We start from the raw sequence: 17,282 nt of genomic DNA, 5'->3' as shown, positions 1-17,282 counted from the left end.
ATCTTTCTGGAGGAGCTTGAATATGGGTGCACATGTGGCAGTCATGTGGGATATGAACCTGGAAATATAATTCAAGCGGCCAAGAAAACCTCGGACTTGTTTCTCAGTTTTGGGCGCAGGCATCTCTTGTATTGCTTTGACCTTTGCAGGATCAACCTCAATACCTCTTTTGCTAACGATAAAGCCCAATAACTTGCCGGAACATACTCCAAATGTACACTTGTTGGGATTCAAACGAAGCTTATACTTTCTTAAACGCTGAAAAAGCTTTAACAAGTGCTCTACATGTTCAACTTCCGTTCTTGACTTTGCAATCATATCATCAACATATACCTCGATCTCTTTATGCATCATATCATGAAACAAGGTAGTCATGGCTCGTTGATACGTGGCCCCGGCGTTCTTCAAACCGAAGGGCATCACTCGATAACAGAATGTTCCCCAAGGTGTGATGAATGTTGTCTTCTCCATATCCTCAGGTTCCATCTTAATCTGATTATATCCGGAAAATCCGTCCATAAATGAGAAGACATTGAATTTAGTTTTATTGTCTACCAACATATCAATATGTGGTAGAGGGAAATCATCTTTCGGGCTAGCTTTATTCAAGTCTCTATAGTCCACACACATTCGGACTTTTCCGTCTTTCTTAGGCACAGGCACAATATTGGCCACCCATTGAGGATATGTAGAAGTCACCAGAAACCCCGCATCAATTTGCTTCTGAACTTCTTCTTTGATCTTTACTGCCATGTCAGGATGAGTTCTTCTGAGCTTCAGCTTCACAGGGACGCACTTAGGCTTCAAAGGCAGGAAATGTTGTACAATATATGTATCTAGACCAGGCATGTCTTCATACGACCAGGCAAAGACGTCGACATATTCTCGTAGCAACTCAATTAACCCCTTCTTAACAAACTCTTCTAGGAGTGCCCCAATCTTCACTTCTCGCACACAATCTTCAGACCCTAAGTTGACTGTTTCCAGATTCTCAAGATGCGGCTGAATGATCTTCTCTTCATGCTCAAGTAGACGGGTAATCTCGTCAGGAATCTCTTCAACATCATCTTCTTCCGCCTCAAATACAGGGAATTCAAAGTTGGGAGATGGTGTTGGATCATTATGTTCAATGGGTTTGATCAACCTGCATAATGATTTTGGATATAAAAGAGATTTTAGAATTCAAACAAGGCAAATCATTATGCAGATGAAAAGATTGATTTTATTCTTTATTTTTTTAGGGTTTTATGTGATCACCAATTTCATGCAAAAAAGCGAAAAGGGAAAATAATTTGGAAAAACAAACATTTAACATGAATTTATTGAATGAAAATATCATTGTATTTATGCGCCAACAATGTCACCACTTCTCCTTTTGGCATGGGAGAAGGGTTTTCAAACCCAATGAACATTACTTTGACTTATGGATAACTGTCGGAATATCAACAGCGACCCAATTATTGCAGATCCCTCCAGGGATGATGAAATTGCCAAAATCCTCTTCCTCTTCTTCCAAAATAGCAGCAGTCTCTTCATCTTGACCGGTGTGGATGAAACCACCACTCTTGAACAAACCTTGCTTGTTGAAGACCCCAGAAGAATAGCCTATGCCAGCCCGGTATTTGTTGTCTTCCAACTCAATCATTTGCCCCAAACCAGCAGTTGCACCATGCTCAATAGCCAACTTTGCATCTTTATAGGAGGCAAATGAAAGAGTTCCCTTCTTAATAGGTTCAACAATATATAAATCTTGGAAGGGAGTTCCAACTTCATCCTCAGCATCTATATAAGAGAAGGAAGACAAGTGGCTAACCAGGAGAGCCTTTTCTCCCCCTGCCACTACCAGTTTCTTATTCTTTACAAACTTCAATTTCTGGTGTAGGGTGGATGTCACAGCGCCAGCCTCGTGAATCCATGGTCTACCTAGGAGACAGCTATATGATGGGTGAATGTTCATAACCTGGAAGGTAATCTGGAAATCACTTGGTCCGATTTTAACTGGGAGATCGACCTCACCCATCACAGTTTTGCGAGACCCATCGAAAGCCTTCACAACTACTCCGCTTTGCCTCATGGGAGGCCCCTGATATGACAACTTCGTAAGAGTGGACTTCAGCAATACATTCAATGATGACCCAGTGTCCACCAGCACATTGGACATGGCATCATCCTTGCAGCTCATAGATATGTGTAATGCCAAGTTGTGGTCTCTTCCCTCCTCGGGGAGATCAGCGTCACAGAAACTTAAATTGTTACAAGCGGTGATGTTTGCAACAATATTGTCAAATTGCTCTATCGTGACATCGTGATCTACGTACGCCACATCCAACACCTTCTGCAGAGCTTCTCGATGTGGTTATGAATTCATTAGCAATGATAAAATAGAGATTTTGGATGGCGTTTGTAGAAGCTGATCAACCACGTTGTATTCACTTCTCTTGATGAGCCTCAGCATCTCATCACAGTCCTCTTTCGCATTGCCACTCGGGCCAACAGAAGCAGGAGTTCTCAACGTAGAGGTGGGTTTAACAGCAACTGCCGGATTCGGAGCGCTCACAGCATTCCCAATCGGGCTTTCAGCATAATCAGCATTGTCATTCCTTCGAGCGTCAGCTTGTGGTTTCGGCGGGGCCGAAAACACACGACCGCTGCGGGTCAAGCCACTAACGCCAGTAATATTAACAACAGATGAAGAGGGCAGGGGCACCTCTTTCCCATTCTCCAATGCTACAACATTGTAGCGATAGGGGACTGCCTTCTCGGAAGAGTACGGTACAGGACCGGCTGGCTTAATAGTCAGAGCATGAGAGACCTTCTGCTTGCTACCATCATACTTGATGACAACAGGTTCAGGTATCCGGAATACCGGAGAAATTACGTTAACCTCAACAGAATTTTCATCAACATTTCTATTTTGAAGGATTTCAATGACTCCTTCATCAAGCATTTCCTGAACATCCTTGCGCACCTGGTGACAACCTCTCTGATTAACAGAACAGACTCGACATCTATCGTGGTCATTCTCATAATGGCTATAGTCACACAGCAAACGATGCACCTCAACCAGCGATTGTCGGATATGACTAACATATTTGACCTTGTACTTGCCAAGACAGCTCTGGACCATATTGACAGATTTCCCATGCTCGGGCAATGGGTTCTTCTTCACATTCAGACCTACGTCCTCGAAAAACAAAATCCCGCTTCTCACAAGGTCTTGCACCTTGGTCTTCAAGGGATAACAATTCTCCACATCATGTCCGGGAGCACCAGAATGATACACGCAGTGAAGCTCAGGCTTGTACCACCACTGGGGGTTAGTAGGTACAGCGGGAGGGTCTCGTGGAGTGATTAACTTTCTATCAATCAAAGATGGATAAAGTTCAGCGTAAGTCATCGGAATTGGATCAAAGGTGACCCTCTTCCTCTTGTAGCTGGTGCCGGTATTGTTGTTATTGTTTCGAGGTTGGTAGGCCTATTGTTGTAGACACTGCTGTTGTTGTTGATATTGTTGAATTGGTTGTTGTTGATAATGCTGAGCTTCTCTGAAAATAGGTGCTATATGAGCCACCTGATGCTGGTTGTTATTGGGGTGGGCAATCTTCCTCTACACAGAGGGTCTTCTTTTGATATGGGAAGACACAGCATGTGCCTCTCCCTCCTTCTTCTTTGCAAAGCTTCCATACCTCTTTGTTGAAGAGCCTTCATCTCGAGTCAAACGTCCTTCACGGACCCCCTCCTCCAGCCTCATTCCCATATTCACCATCTCGGTGAAGTCTGAGGGAGCACTGGCTATCATCTTCTCATAGTAAAATGAACTCAAGGTCTTCAAAAAGATCTTGGTCATCTCCTTCTCTTCAAGGGGAGGCACTATCTGAGCTGCCAACTCGCGCCACCTCTAGGCGTATTCTTTGAAGGTCTCTTTCTCTTTCTGGGACATTGCCCTCAATTGGTCCCTATCAGGAGCCATATCCACATTGTATTTATATTGCTTGACGAAGGCCTCGCCAAGATCGTTGAAAGAGCGGATGTTCGAACTTTCCAGACCCATGTACCACTGGAGAGCGGCACCGGACAGACTGTCCTAGAAATAGTGGATGAGTAGTTGGTCATTATCAGTTTGCGTCGACATCTTGCGAGCATACATCACAAGATGGATGAGAGGGCATGTGTTCCCCTTATACTTCTCAAAGTCAAGTACTTTGAATTTAATAGGGATCTTCACGTTGGGCACAAGGCACAACTCAGCAACACTTTTACCAAAGAGGTCCTTCCCCCTCAAATTTTTCAGTTCCTTACGAAGCTCAAGGAATTGGTCTTTCATATCATCCATCTTCTCATAAACATCTGGACCTTCAGATGGTTCAGAATGGTAGATGGTATCTTTAGCTCTTGGTAATGTGTGCACAACGGGAGGTGGCACTGAGAGGACCGGGCTAGATGCCGGCAAAGAATCAAGAGTAGGAGCAAAACCGTCTGGCATAAAATTGGCGGGCATTCCCCACGGGAACCCGGCCGGCATAGATGGCGCAAAGTGGGCTGTTGCAGCAGGCACAGTAGAAGTTACGGTCTCAGAAATGACCGTCCTCTGGGGAGGAGTTGCAGGTGTTGGAGAAGACTGGCTCTGGGCAGCCATGAATGACTCCATCAGGGCAGTCAGTCTAGCTACCTCCTCCTTCAGCTTGCGGTTCTCTTGTTCCAAATGATCCATCAGTCTCGATGAGTTGGCTCTGGTGTAGTACCGGTGAGTCAGCTTGTCTTTAAAATAAATGAAGAACACAGAGTTAGACCATAGAACGAGAATCCTGGAGCAAAACCTGCTTATGCACATGATGCATGCAATGCTTATGCATATGATTTGTTTTTTATTTATCAGAGGAACTTTAGAGTTCTATTTGCAAATTTGGAAATATAATACAATATCAATAATATCTTGGAAATGTTTTTATACCAAAGAAGTACAGCATTGGTAACCAAATAAAATACAAGAGAGAAGGAAAATGATCATCCTATGGATCCCTAGAAACAATCATCTAAAGCTCGAGAGACTGGAAGATAAGATGCATGAAGCCTCTTCACCTCCTCCTCATAGGCTGCCTCCATATCTGCCTTCTCCTTGGCGAGTCGATCGTACTTCCTCTTCCAAAACTTGGAAGACTGAGGAAGCAGAGAAGTCCATGCATCATCAGGATTATCAATAACCTAATGCTCGAGGAACTCTATCAAAGCATCCTTCTCCTTGATCTGCTGAAGCAACTCCTCTCGTTCACGGATCCAAGCACGTGAACGGTCTTCGTCTCTTAACTCCTCTACTCCTTGGTCAGGGAGGGTTGAAGGCCCAACCACAACCAAAGGCGTAGGTCTCGGATACTCGTAAGGCATAAGGTACTCGGAAGCTTTCCACCTAACCCAAGAAGTATAGGGTTCCAAAGCGATACAGTTCTTCGGTCCCATCTCCTTTCTTCCTTTCTTATGGATCTTACGCCAAGCGCGGACCATCCTACCCTTCAAGCCTTGGGGATCTTTACCCTCCTGAAAGAATACACCCTCTAACAGAATGTTATTGGGTTTATCCTTTAGGGGGAACCCAAGCTGACGACGTGCCAAAATAGGGTTGTAGTTAATCCCACCACATGTACCAAGAAGAGGCACATTGGAGAATTCACCACAAGAGTCGATAATCTGCACACCATCATACACACGGTTGTACCAAAAGATATCATCATTAGTGAGAGACATAAGTCTCGTGGACCACCGTAGACATCCTTTGTTTTCCTTGAAGGCGACCGTCTGCGGTAAGTGAGAAATAAACCACTTGTACAACAGAGGCAAACAGCATACAATGGTACCTCCACCCTTTGCATTCCTCATATGCAAAGAAAAGTAAGTGTCACCCAACAGAGTTGCAACGGGATTAAGAGTAGAGAAAATCCTAATAGCGTTCGCATCCACAAACTTGTCGATGTTGGGGAACAACACTAACCCATAGATGAGAAGTACAAATATGGCCTTAAAGGCGTCCTCACTCATGGCCTTCCCATACATAGTAGCTTGAGCAAAGAGGAAGTCGGAAGGGAGACCTTGAATTCCACCTTTGGTAGTCATATGAGCACCAACCAAAGATTCATCTATATGCAACATATCAGCGATCTCTTGAGAAGTAGGAATACTCTCTAAGCCACTGAACGTCATCTGGTCTAGAATAGGTATACCCACGAGGTAGGCATACTCCTCAAGCGTAGGCAAAAGCTGGAAATCCGGAAACGTGAAGCAATGGTACAAGGGATCATAAAACTGAACCAATACACTCATCAATCCTTCGTCTACTTGAGTAGTCAAAAGAGACAGAAGCTTCCCAAAACGAGCCTTGAAACCCAAGGGATCTAGTACATAGGATGTCAAATTCCTTAACTCTTTCAAGTCGGGTTGTCTAAAACTGTACTTCTTTGTATTCCTTCTTTGTCTTTCCATGTCTGAAAATTTGCAAATAGACCTCTTAAGTTCCTTGAAAAATTTCTTATTATTGATGATATGGATGCAAATGAGTGCATGAATGCATGGATGCAACAATCACACTCAAGGATCAAGCAAAGCACACCAAACAAAGGTCATGGGATGGATCATGTCATCCTTAATATCAATCATCCATTTTGGTGGATTATGGTTTACACCTTATCAACACCCAAGTGTAAGACCCTAATTTTGTCCCTAAGATCCCTCATGGCATCATAACATTGCATTTGCATTGCCTCAAGGATCACTAGCATCTTGGTTCCCTTTACCTTTGGGTGGGATTTCTTGAGAGTGGTTTGAGATCACCAAGCATGCTTGAATTGTGTATCATTGCTTTTCTTATTTTGTTTACTAACCAAAAGCACAAAAATATGTCACTAACATCTTTTGTTTGTAGCTTGAGCAATCACAAGGTCCAAAGCTTCTAGGAGATCTTTTGTGCAATGATAAGGTCAAGAGGAGATGATAGCAGGAATGGTAATGGTTCCCAAAGCTCTCATCCATCAAATATGCCCCCTAGCATCTCAATTCATCATTTTGATCAAAGCAAGTCAAAGGGTTTGACGTTGATTCCCCAAAGAAACCCTAATTCATCTGTGCACCATAATGCCTTGCTCATGAAGCAACCTCAGCCCATGATCAAATACAATCAATGGAAGTTCTTTAATTCATCATTTCATGCATATTTGAACTTATTTGAGTGTCCTCAATCACCAATTCATCAAGATGTGAGTCATGGACTTGAGAAGTTGATCAGTCAATTCATTTGACTATTTTGAAATTCACTGAGACCTAAATTTTTATGTGTTGGTCAAATAGAGATGATTCCAAATGAAAAAATGTTCTTAATGACAATATGAACAACTTTCATGTTCATCAAAAATTGATTTGAAGCTTGGAAGGTCATCTCCCATTCCAAGACATTATAGGTCATTTTGACTGAAACTCTAATTTTGGGTCAACTTCCCAAGGACATAACTCATTCATTTTTTATGATTTTGAGGAGGGATCAAATGAATTGGAAATTTTAAGATGTCTACTTCAAATTTTATGTTGAACAAAATTTCAAAATCTCAAAGGCAATACATGTGATAATGCAAGACATTATAGGTCCTTTTGAACCAAATGCATTGAAAGGCAAAAAAGTCCAACTTCAAGTGCCCATAACTCTTTCATAGAAAATACAAATGATGCAAAATTTAAGTCCATTTTGATTGTCTTGAAAATATCTACAACTTTGATGTTGGATATTTTTTCATTTGAAGCTTGCATCACCAAAACAGAAGGGCTTGAACATTGGCCAAATTTGGAAACCTTGCATTGACATGTTTTGCACATCACACTTTAAACTCAAAATTCACTAATTTCCACACTTCAAATGGATTTTTGCCCAACATAACAATTGTTCCTTACATCAAGACCTTTCCAACCATTACCCACATGCTTATGTTTGGATTTTCTAATTGGCATTTTCGAAGAGGTGAATGTTTAGGTTCAATTATGGAATGTACATGAAATCTTGATACACAAGCAAATTCAAAGCAAATTACACGTCCATTTCATTCCAGACTGAGCTCAGCTTGCATTTGGAATTGTTTTTGGGCCTTGTGCATGATCATGCAAGCCCATGCAAGGATTGTCCATGTTCATGCACACGGATTGGATCATGATTTCCTTGCCATTCCCTCTATAAATAGAGACCCTATTCCATTCAAAATTGATCCCTGATTCAACCTGTTATGCTGCACAAATCTCTCCATAGCCATCACTAAAGGAATTTCGATTTTCTTCTAAAAAATTCAGATCTGAATTTCAACTACCTTGGTTGATTTTCAGACCTATAATTCCTCAGCCTTGCTTCCTTTTCATCACTAGATCTCATTGCAAGCTTTGGTTGTGAAGGATCATGCTCTCCATACCTGCATTTCAAAGGTGGATATCAGAACTTTTTCTCTTCGAAACTCTTTGATCCTTGCTTATTTCTTGAGTTCCTTGGTCTGGTTGAAGTCCTCTCAATAGAGGCATCTAATTTGTGCTTTCAATTTTGCAAAAACATGAAGTTCATGATGAACACCATCATACTTCCATCTCTGATTTCTCCATTTATAGAAATCTAGAGTGTAAGTGAATGGTATAGGAGTGATGTACATCACTTTCTCTTTCGATTGATGCCTGGATCACGTGTTTTGGCGCACATTTGCTCTTCTGCAAATTTGAGCTCTCACCGGAGCTAGCCGGAGAAGATGGTGGCGTTGGCCACCGTCTGGTCTCCAGATCCAATCGTGGTCGTCCATTCTTATTTCCAGATTTAATCTCCACCCTTGCTTCTTATGACTTTTATTAATTGTTCGTGTTACGCGTGGACTGAAGCATACCGTGAGCGCGCGCTTCTGGAGCGTTTGATCAGCCACGTCAATTAATGAGGCTTGATCAGACGCTCCTCATTTTTTCTAATTTCTTATTTTCTGATTTAATTTCTTTAATTCCCTTTTATTTCAAAAATTCATAACTCTCTCATTTTTAATCCAAAAATTATGGGACCAATTGCATTAGTCTCCAAATAAATTCTAGTTTCTATTTCTGATTTTTAATATTTTTTATTTTGTCATTTGATTTTTTTGTGAATTTTCTCTTTTCTGGTCATTTTTAATTCATTTTAAATAGTTTTTGATATTCAAAAAATACAAAAATATTTTCCTAACCTATTTGAATGATGATGGATCTATGAAAAATATTCTCATCAATTTTAAACTGATTTGAGATTTATTTGAGATTTTAGTTCAATTAGGTTATTTTTATTCATTTTTAATTGATTAAAAATAGTTTCTGACTTTTAAAAATGCTGAAATTTTTTGTCAAACTTTGTTTGACCTTGTTGAACTTGGGATAAATTACTTGGACCTTTCAAGGTTGATTTGAAGTGATTTTGAAGTTTGACCTTTCCATTATTTTTAATTCAAGTTTATTTTAATATTGAAAATGCCAAAAACATATTTTGCTTATTGTTTGACCTCCTATCTTCATCTCATTTCTGATTTATCATTGTTTGACTTTGACTTTTAATGTCATTTGGTCAATACATATGGATTGGTACATCTTATTGCACTTTATGCATTTTGATCTTTCCATTTTCATTATCCATTCTCCATCTCCGTCTTCTTCTTCTTCTTTCTTTTTGATCAATGAGTTGAAGGTTGATAAGTTAGCATTGATTAGGGAGACTTAATCTTCCTTGATTCAAATCTAATTCATCTTGATCAATTGATCAAGTGAATGGCTTTGCATTAAGGATAGGTTGTTTTCTAAATCATGCAAAAGGCTTAAACCAATACAAGATCAATTCTCATTCTCTTTTTGGCATGGCAAGTTGTTGGAACTTGGTTCACTAATCAAGACTTCTAACTTGTGTTGTTGCCTACATTATTATTGACCGGCCTCAGATAGTTGTGACTTCTACATAAGTCCAATTACGATTGCTTAACATAGCGCTAAATTTGCCTTATGGCACACTAACCATTAACCATTAACATTTACTTTTTGCTCCTTAATTTTATGCAACTTACCATTCTTACACATATTATCCATTTGCTTTTCTCTTTGCTCACTTGAGCACATGTTTATGTTAATGCCATTTTCCCTTTGCTCACTTGAGCACATAATTGTGTATATATTATTGTGCTTGTAATTTGTGTTGATTGTTGTGAACCAAATGCAAAGAAATGGACTTAGTTTCTAGGACTTTCCCTGTGCAAAGAATGGAGAAATGGACTTAGATTCTAGGACTTTCCTTATGCAAAAATTGGAGTAAAAGGATCTTGATGATGAGTATGGATTAGACGGACTAAATCTCTAAACTCACTCTTGTCCATTCTTGATTTACTTCATGGAACTTTTGATGTGTGTGCTTTTGTGCTAGGGAGTTCTACTTGAGCTTAATTGGAGGACCATTGCCATGTTCATCCAAAGTGAAAGACACAAGATACATTGAGGATCTCTTAAGAGACTTGTTTGATTGCTTATGCTTTGTGATTGCTTATTCCAAAGGATGGGAGCTACTTGGATCATCAATATGATCTCAAGAGAGGAACTCCATTATGGTTTTGTTCTTTATCCCTTTCCTTTTTGCTTTACTTAGGACTTAGCCATTCTTCTTCTTCTCTCCACTCTAACCCAAGCCAAAACCTTTTGTGCAAACATTTAACCATTATTTTCAAACATTAGAAACCTAAGCCTTAGGCTTTTGATTTTCAAACTCTCTTTTCATAATACTTATTTTGAATTGAATCTTTAAGTAAACTTTGACCATTTTTGTATATACTTCTAATAGGTAAATATAACCCATTCAAATGTCTTTTTGTGGTTCCAATGGCCACTTCCATAATCAAATTTTCCATAACCTTTAGCTATTAGGTTTGAGTTATCCTTGTGGCAGATGTAATACTCACTTATATCCTTAGTGATGGACAATGAATCTTCCATGCTTATTATAGGGTTAACCCCTCACTAGCATGTTGAAGCTATCCTCACATGGTGGATTTGTGGTTTTTAGGTTGAGTTTTCTCCCTTGGATAACAAAAGACCTTAAGGCTTTTGGACCAATCAATTCACCAACTCTTTTTGAGATTTTTACCCCGAACTACGAGGTTTTGATCTTAATCTTTTTATAAGATGGTACGTAGGCAATGGGTTTATCCATCCAAACACAAAATGTAAATAATTTGTATATTCTCTTCTCATCTCTTCAATCATGTTTGCACAAAAAAATTTTCACAAAACAACAACCTTACAACAAGTGTGAAAAGGGCTCCCTAGGAGTACCTAGGATGTTTTGGGTGCCTAACACCTTCCCATTACATAACCAACCCCCTTACCCAGATCTCTGTTCTCTTTTACTAGTTTTTGTTAAAACTTTTAGGTTTTTGTTCGCTTCTAACCATTCCTTTGGATAAATAGAAGTGCGGTGGCGACTCGACTTGTATGGTTTACCTTGGATTTAGCCAATATATCTAATGGTAACGAATACCCCGCTACAGAAAAGTGGCGACTCTGCTGGGGATCTTTGCCTAGTGGGTTTTGCCAACTTTTCATGCTTGTTGTATTGTATTGTATTGTCTTGTGACATATTTTTGTGCAATTTGGGATTACTGTATTGTATGTAATGATTGATTTGCTTGATATTAATTCCTTGTGTGCTTGGTGATCTTTGTAAGATGAGTTCTGTACCCGGACTCGAGTGCACTTAGGATAGGAGAATGGTGTAGTCTTGTTGACTTGTGTGGAGTTATTCCTTAGCAAGTTGACTTGCAAGTCCATTCACTTGGTGGAGGTCATGTTGGGATCAATAATGTCACACAAGTAAGTTGTGGTTAGACATTACTCTTTCCAATATAGACCTTAGAAGCCAAGGACCTTAGTTTACCAAGCCAATCTTGGCCTATTCTTAGGATGTAGTGCGAAAGTCATTCAAATGTAAGATTTGATACGATTGTTACGCGATACTACACTCATAAGAGTCTCTCTTGCGAATATTTTTGGAATACGAGTAGTCGTTTCTCCGATAATATCCGAAAGATGGGATGATGACTATGGGAACCTCTTGTAGAACATGTTTGGCAGGTTTAAACCCTAGTACACTCCCTTTGGGTGGTTCTTAACCGAGACTCCATGCTCGTGACTTGCAACAAACCCTTGATTCATGGTTGATCCATTCATGTATCCTTAATATCAATGGAACTTGAGTGTTGATAAGGTGTAAACCATAATCCACCAAAATGGATGATTGATATTAAGGATAATATGATCCATCCCATGACCTTTGTTTGGTGTGCTTTGCTTGATCCTTGAGTGTGATTGTTGCATTCATGCATTCATGCACTCATTTGCATCCATAACATCAATAATGAAGAAAATTTTCAAGGAACTTAAGGGGGTTTATTTGCAAAATTTTCAGACATGGAAAGACAAAGAAGAAATACAAAGAAGTATAGTTTCAGACAACCAGATTTGAAAGAGTTAAGGAATCTGACATCCTATGTATTAGATCCTTTGGGTTTCAAGGCTCGTTTTGGGAAGTTTCTTCCTCTTCTGACTACTCAGGTGGACGAAGGGTTGATGAGTGTATTGGTGCAATTTTATGATCCTTTGTGTCGTTGCTTCACGTTTCCGGATTGCCAGCTTTTGCCCACGCTTGAGGAGTATGCCTACCTTGTGGGTATACCTATTCTAGACCAGTTTCCGTTCAGTGGCTTGGAGAGTATTCCTATTTCTCAAGAGATAGCAAACATGTTGCACATAGAAGAATCTCTGGTTGGTGCTCATATGACTACCAAGGTGGAATTCAAGGTCTCCCTTCTGAGTTCCTCATCGCTCAAGCTACTGTATATGGGAAGGCCATGAGTGAGGATGCCTTTGAAGCTATATTTGTACTTCTCATTTATGGATTGGTATTGTTCCCCAACATCGACAAGTTTGTGGATGTGAACGCTATTAGGATTTTCTCTACTCTTAATCCCGTTGCGACTCTGTTGGGTGATACTTTTTTCTCTTTGCATATGAGGAATGCAAAGGGTGGTGGTGCCATTGTGTGTTGTTTGCCTCTGTTGTGTAAGTGGTTTATTTCTCACTTACCGCAGACGGTCGCCTTCAAGGAGAACAAGGGATGTCTACGGTGGTCCACGAGACTTATGTCTCTCACTAATGATGATATCTCTTGGTATAACCGTGTGTATGATGGTGTGCAGATTATCGACTCCTGTGGTGAATTCTCCAATGTACCTCTTCTTGGTACATGTGGTGGGATTAACTACAACCCTGTTTTAGCACGTCGTCAGCTTGGGTTCCCCCTAAAGGATGAACCTAATAACATTCTGTTAGAGGGTGTGTTCTTTCAGGAGGGTAAAGATCCCCAAAACTTGAAGGGAAGAATGGTTCGCGCTTGGCGCAAGATTCATAGGAAAGGAAGGAAAGAGTTGGGTCCTAAGAATTGTGTTGTTATGGAGCCTTACACCGCTTGGGTTAGGAAGAGAGCGTCTGAGTATCTCATGCCTTATGAGTATCTAAGACCTACACCTTTGGTTATGGCTGGGCCTTCAACCCTCCCTAACCAAGGAGTAGAGGAGTTGAGAGACGAAGACTGATCACGTGCTTGGATCCGCGAAAGGGAGGAGTTGCTTCAGCAGATCAAGGAGAAGGATGCTTTGATAGAGTTCCTCGAACATCAGGTTATTGATGATCCTGATGATGCATGGACTTCTCTACTTCCTCAGTCTTCCAAGTTTTGGAAGAGGAAGTACGACCGACTCGCCAAGGAGAAGGCAGATATGGAGGCAGCCTACGAGAGGGAGGTGAAGAGGCTTCGTGCATCTTATCTTCTTGTGTCCAAAGCTCTGGATGATTGTTTTTAGGGATCCATAGGATGACTATTTTCCTTTTCTCTTGTATATGATTGACAATGTTGTACTTCTTTTCCCCGATATTATTTGATGAGATATTTCCATATGTGATAAATGTTTAATATTTCCAAAAATTTACAAATAGAACCCTAAAAGTTCCTTTGAAAATAAAAGAAAAATCATATGCACGAGCATTGCATGCATCATGTGCATAAGCAGGTTTTGTTCCCGGCTTCTTGTCCTACGGTCTAACTCTGTGTTCTTCATTTATTTCAAAGACAAGCTGACTCACCGGTACTACACCAGAGCCAACATTTCAAGACTGATGGATCATCTAGAACAAGAGAACCGTGAGCTGAAAGAGGAAGTGGCCAGATTAAGTGCCTTGATGGAATCATTCTTGGCTGCCCAGAGCCAGTCTTCTCCGACACCTTCAACTCCTCCCCAAAGGACAGTCATCTCTGAGATTGTATCCTCGACCGTGCCTGCAGCCAGTGCATACTTTGCTCCAGCATCCATGCCAGCCGGATTCCCGTGGGGGATGCCTCCCAATTTCATGCCCGAGGGTCCTGCTCCTACCTTTGCTTCTATGCCGGTATCTAGCCCAGTCCTTGTTGTTCCTCCTCCTGTCGTGCATACTTTGCCCAGAGTAGACGACGCCATCTATCATTCTGAGCCGTCTGAGGGCCCAGATGTCTATGAGAAGATGGACGCTATGAACGATCAATTTCTTGAGCTTCGCAAGGAATTGAAAACTCTCAGAGGAAAGGATCTTTTCGGCAAGTCTGCTGCCGAACTCTGCTTGGTTCCTAATGTGAAGATCCCTGTGAAATTCAAGGTCCCTGACTTTGAAAAATACAAGGGAAATACTTGTCCTCTCAGCCACCTGGTCATGTATGCCAGGAAGATGTTGACTCAGACCGACAACGACCAATTGCTCATCCACTACTTTCAGGACAGTCTGTCCGGTGCCGCTCTGTGTTGGTACATGGTTTTAGACAGTACGAACATCCGATCCTTCAACGATCTTGGCGAGGCCTTCGTCAAGCAGTACAAGTACAATATGGATATGGCTCCCGATAGGGATCAATTGAGGGCCATGTCCCAGAAGGACAAGGAAACGTTTAAAGAGTACGCCCAGAGGTGGCGAGAGGTAGCAGCACAGATTGTGCCCCTGCTGGAGGAGAAAGAGATTACCAAGATCTTTTTGAAGACCTTGAGTTCTTTTTATTATGAGCGGATGATTGCTAGCGCTCCTTCTGACTTCACCGAAATGGTGAATATGGGGATGCATCTAGAAGAAGGGGTTAGAGAAGGACGTCTGACCAGAAAAGAAGGCTCTTCTGCCAAACGTTATGAGGCGTTTGCGAAGAAGAAAGATGGAGAGGCACATGTTGTGACCTCCCATGTGAAACCAAGAAGGCCCTCTGTGAGGAGGAAGACTGTGCGTCCCGCCGGTAACCAGCACCAGGTGGCTCACGTAACGCCTGTTTTCAGAGACAATCAGCAGTATCAGCAACATAACAACAACCAGCAACCACATCTGCAATATAAACATCAGCAGCACCGTCTACAACAACAGGCCTACCAGCCTCGAAACAGTAATCAAACCAGCACGAGTTACGAGAGGAAAAGGGTCACCTTCGATCCTATTCCAATGACATATGCAGAATTATATCCCTCTTTGATAGAGAGGAAGTTGATTACTCCGAGAGACCCACCGGCTATACCTGCTAACCCCCAGTGGTGGTATAAGTCTGAATTACACTGTGTTTACCATTATGGTGCTCCCGGCCACGACGTGGAGAATTGTTACCCTTTGAAGACCAAGGTTCAAGACCTTGTAAGGTGTGGCATTCTGTGTTTCGAGGACGTAGGTCCTAACGTGAAGAAGAACCCATTGCCCGAGCATGGGAAATCTGTCAACATGGTTCAGGGCTGCCCTGGCAAGTACAAAGTCAAATATGTCAGTCACATTCGACAATCGCTGGTCGAGATGCATCGTTTGCTATGTGATTATAGTCATTATGAGCATGACCACGATAAGTGCCGAGTCTGTTCTGTCAACCAGAGAGGTTGTCGCCAGGTGCGCAAGGATGTTCAGGAAATGCTGGATGAAGGAGTCATTGAAATCCTTCAAAATAGAAATGTTGACGAAGATGCTGACGAGGTCAACGTAATTTCTCCAGTGTTTCGGATCCCCGAGCCCGTTATTATCAAGTATGATAGTAGTAAGCAGAAGGTTTCTCCTGCATTGACCATCAAGCCGGCTGGACCAGTACCGTACTCTTCCGAAAAAGCGATTCCCTATCGCTACAATGTTGTTGCTGTAGAAAATGGGAAAGAAGTGTCCTTACCATCTTCCTCTGTTGTTAACATTGCAGATGTTAGCGGTCTGACCCGCAGCGGTCGTGTGTTTTCAGCACCGCCAAAACCCCAAACTAATGCTGATTCTGTTGAACGCCCGATTGGGAATGCGGTGAGCACTCCGAATCCGGCAACTGTTGTTAAGCCCTTCTCTACATTGATAACTCCTGCTTCTGTTGGCCCAAGCGGCAATACGAAAAAAGACTGTGATGAGATGCTGAGGCTCATCAAGAGAAGCGAGTACAATGTTGTAGACCAGCTTCTACAAACGCCATCCAAAATATCGGTGTTATCATTGCTTTTAAATTCAGAACCACATCGAGAGGCTCTGCAGAAGGTTTTGGATGTGGCATATGTGGATCACGATGTCACGATAGAACAATTCAATAGCATTGTTGCGAACGTTACCGCTTGTAACAACTTGAGTTTCTGTGACTCTGATCTCCCCGAGAAGGGAAGGGACCACAACTTGGAATTACATATATCTATGGGTTGCAAAGATGACGCCATGTCCAATGTGCTGGTGGACATTGGGTCATCATTGAACGTATTTCCAAAAACCACTCTCTCAAAACTGTCATATCAAGGGCCTCCCATGAGGCAGAGTGGAGTAGTTGTGAAGGCTTTCGATGGGTCTCGCAAAACTGTGATTGGGGAAGTGGATCTCCCAGTCAAGATCGGACCGAGTGATTTCCAGATTACCTTCCAGGTTATGGATATTCACCCATCGTATAGCTGTCTCTTAGGCAGACCATGGATTCACGAGGCAGGCGCCGTGACATCCACCCTACACCAAAAACTAAAATTTGTGAAGAATAAGAAACTGGTGGTGGTAGGGGGAGAAAAGGCTCTTCTGGTTAGCCACTAGTCTTCCTTCTCATACATAGATGCTGAGGATGAAGTTGGAACTCCTTTCCAAGCCTTATCTATTGCCGAACCTATTGAGAAGAAAACTCCTTCATTTGCTTCCTATAAAGATGCAAAGTTGGCCATTGAGCGTGGCACAACCGC

This window comes from Lathyrus oleraceus, chromosome 5, assembly GCF_024323335.1.
Source record: "Lathyrus oleraceus cultivar Zhongwan6 chromosome 5, CAAS_Psat_ZW6_1.0, whole genome shotgun sequence".
Lineage (NCBI taxonomy): Eukaryota > Viridiplantae > Streptophyta > Magnoliopsida > Fabales > Fabaceae > Lathyrus > Lathyrus oleraceus.
The sequence above is the reverse complement of the archived record's forward strand: the minus strand, read 5'-3'. Positions refer to the sequence as shown.